At 35.2% G+C, this 4,047-nt stretch overlaps 1 pseudogene; it reads left to right on the forward strand.

Moving 5' to 3' along the window:
• Positions 1-2,963: 2,963 nt before the first annotated feature.
• Positions 2,964-4,047, forward strand: part of LOC103269385 — a 3,650-nt pseudogene continuing 2,566 nt past the window's right edge.

Raw genomic sequence — 4,047 nt, forward strand, 5'->3', positions numbered from 1 at the left:
GCATCCACCACTGTACATAGTTACTGTGTAGATTAATTCCCCACAATATCCAGGATTGTGCATATATGCACACACACATTTGGAGTGTAAGTGGACACATACAGTGTACAATTATAGCTTGAGACTTTAATACTCCTTTCTTAGTAATCCACAGAAAATACAGATAATATTCTGGATCATAAAATTGATATAAATAAATTTAAAAGGATTTAAATAATACAAAAAAGGATAATCTCCAAACACAATGAAATTAAGCTAGACATCAATAACTGGGGAATCTCTAAATACTTTGAAATTAAATAAAGCAAAACCACAGAAAAAAAAAGAATGGTTTCAAACAAATAAGTGTAATTTTTTTATTTATAAAAAATTGTGTATTTATTCTTACATGTTTAAACGTTAGTCACCTTCAAAGTACTCTTTGTTTATGGAGTATATCTATCCAGATACGTTTTCCACTGCTCAAGACAGTTTTTGAACTTGTCAGTTTTGATACTTTTTAGTGCTGCTGCTGTTTTTTGTTTCACCTCTTCCATATTGGCAAAACGCTTCCCGTTAAGGACTTTTTTCAACCAAGGAAACAATAAGAGAGGTAAATGTATACATATCATAAAAAAAAGTCTGTAATGAAACATATCCAAATGATAAGTTATCATCAGAGGGTGATATCTTACTTTACATACTTCTTGTTTTGTTTTCAAGTATTCCACAATGCAGACTAATTTTATAAAATGGAAAAACAATACATGCTATTTAGAAAATTAATACATAGTGGCTTTAAGATTAAAGTAATTGAAGCATGTTAGTAAAAGAAAGTGAAAATAAAATTGAGAAGCAGACCCTATGAAGAGTGGGAATCCATGGGGCTGAGCGGTGCTTTTTCCTAATACACCACCATGGAATCACCGAACATGACTCTCTTTGTGGCACCTGACAGCATGTGTAGACTGCATTTCTCTGGAGAGAAAACCTTTTGCTCTCATAAGTTTACTACATCACAGAATATACAGGTTCTCAAAAGAATGAAGACCACACCAGCCTGGGTCTCTGTTTATCACAAGTTCCCCAGATCATTCTGAAACACATTGGCCTGAGACTTGCTGTCATCGCATGTTCTAAAATAGTGGTTCTCAAATGTTACTGTAATTAGAAACTCTCAATGGCAAAACCATACCTCAGGCCACAAAACTCAGAATTGGGGCAAAGGGGGCTGTTCACCTACTGGTTTTGAAATTTAAAATTTTCCCAGTTGATTTTAATAGGCAGCCAGGTTTGAAGATCAGTGTTCTAACGTCAGGAGCAATCTGTATACCTTCTGAGACTGGGAAACACAACTCTAGTAAAAGCCAACATTAAATGACTTTGTGTTCTCTGTCTCCATCTGCTGGCCATTCCACTACATTGCTACAATTTACCTGTACAATTTGGGTATGTTGTAAATATAATGCAGTCCTACTATACCTGGTAGTGTCGTCTATGGATACTCAATAGTGAACATACAGTCTGCACAGTGAGAAAGAGATTGAGATATTGCATGCGCATGCACGCATGTGTGAGAGAGACAGAGAGAGGGAGGAAGGGAGGGACACACAAATGGTTTGGGGATTATATCCACTACCACCACAATCAGGTTTACGAGCAGTTCCATCACTCCCTCAAAACTCCCTGAATCTTTCCTACAGGTGCATCCTTGCCTCACCAATTCCTGGAAAGCACTCATTTGTTTTTTTGTTCCTGTGGTTTTGCCTTATGTTATTTAATTTCAAAATATTCAGAGATTCCCTAGTTGTTGATGTCCAGTTTAATTTCATTATGTTTGGAGATTATATTTTTTTGTATGATTAAAATCCTTTTAAATTTATTTATATTTATTTTATGATCCAGAATATTATCTGTCTTTTCTATGGATTACTAAGAAAGGAGTATTAAAGTCTCAAGCTCTAATTGCTGTTTTGCCATTTCTCCTTTCAGTTCTATCAGTTTTTGCTTCATGTATTTTAAAGCTCTGTTGTTAGGTGAGTTGACACTTAGGACTGATATGTCTCCTTTATGAATTAACCCTGCTGTTATGGTGTCTTATTTCTCCTTATTCCTGGTAAATTTCCTTGCTCTGAAGTGTGTTCTGTCTGATGTTAACATGGCTGCTCCAGCTTTCTTTTGATGTTTGTATGATTTATATTTCTTTTTTGTCCTTCTATTTTTAACCAGTACTATTTATTTAAAATGGATTTCTTATAAGTAGCATATAGCTGGGTCTTGGGTTTTTGTTTGTTTTTATATTAATCAATTTGTTTTTTAATTAGTACATTTTGATCTTTTAAATTAAATGTGATTGTTGATAGATTTGGATTTAGGCCTAATATTCTATTGTTTTTTATTTCTTCTCTGTGTTTTTCATTGCTGTTTTGACTTATTATTTAAATTTTTTTGTTATTCCATTTTATCTGAGTTTCTTAGCTATATCTTTTTGTGTAATTTTAAAGTGTGGTTGCTTTAAGGATTACCAAACACTGTCAAACTTTTCATTGCCTATTTAGATTCCTTTACCCTCCCTATTTATGTTGTAATTTTCCTATATATTACAACTGCAGTCATTGAAAACCCCATCAGACAATGCTATGCTTTGCTTTCATGATTATATGTATGACAGAGAACTTAAGATGAGATTAATAGCCTATTATACTTAATTATTTCTCATTTCTGTTGTTCATTTCTGAAGTTTAAGATTTCCCTCTGATATAATTACCCTTCTGTCTGAAGAAATTCTTTAGCATTTTCTTTTTTTAGTGCAGGTCTGATGGCAACAAATTCTCTTAGCTTTTCTTAATCTAAGAATGTTTTATTTTGCCTTAATTACTGAGATATATTTTTGTTGAATGTAGAATTTTGGCTTGGAAGTTCTTTTTCTCCAACACTTAAAAAATGTTGCAGCTTCCGTAACCAACATTTTTGGAGGGTATAAAATGGAAGGAGAATTGAGCAGATCTGAAATCCACACTCCAGTTTTTGACAAAAAGCATTCCGTACATAAGGAACGACAGCACAAATGTTCCCGTGAAATTTTCAGAGACTCCTCTCTGGTAAGTGAACAGCCTCAAATAACTAAGAAGAAAAGGAAGAGAGAGGCTTTCCAGCATCTCGTTTCTTCTCCTTTGAAAGGATCAGAAGTCTGTGATGAGACTGACGAGACCACTTTTTTTTTTTAATCAATATTTTTTATTATGATATTGTGGGGTACAGTTAAGGGTTAGGTATACAAATATGGTTCGTTCAGGCACCCTTGATAAGAGGTGTCTCCCCGCCCCCAGACAGATATTTACTACCATTAATCTCATCTCCCTTCCCTTCCCCCTCCATAGTTTCCCACCACTGTCAGTCATTTTCTTACAGTATTACATTGGATGTTCAAGGTCCACTATATGAGTGACAACATGTGATACTCAGATCTTTGTTTCTGTGAGAGGTCACTCAGTATTACAGACTCTAGTTCCATCCAGGTTGCTGCAAAATTCATGATTTTGTTCTTCTTTATGGCTGCGTAGTATTCCATCATGTATATGTACCACATTTTTTAAAATCCAGTCCTCTTTAGATGGGCAGCATGGTTGCTTCCAGGTTCTTGCTATTGTGAACAATGCTGTGATAAACATACGTGTGCAGGTATCTTTTCTATAGAGTGATTTGAGTTCTTCAGGGTATATTCCCAGTAAGGGGATTGCGGGGTCATATGGGAGGTCAATATTTAGAGCTTTTAGGAATCGCCATACTGTTTTCCACAGAGGTTGCACTAGTTTGCATTTCCACCAACAGTGTAGAAGTGTTCCCTTTTCGCTACACCCTCTCCAGCAACTGTTATTTTTTGAGTTATTGATAATTGCCATTCTGACTGGAGTTAGGTGGTATCTCAGTGTGGTTTTGATTTGCATCTCCCTGATGATTAGTGAGGTTGAACATTTCTTCATGTGTCTGTTGGCTGCTCGAATGTCTTCCTTTGAGAAGTGTCTGTTCATATCTTTTGCCCATTTTATAATGGGGTTGTTTGTTTTG

This window comes from Carlito syrichta, unplaced genomic scaffold (genome assembly GCF_000164805.1).
Source record: "Carlito syrichta isolate Samal-C Ts95f unplaced genomic scaffold, Tarsius_syrichta-2.0.1 Scaffold309200, whole genome shotgun sequence".
Lineage (NCBI taxonomy): Eukaryota > Metazoa > Chordata > Mammalia > Primates > Tarsiidae > Carlito > Carlito syrichta.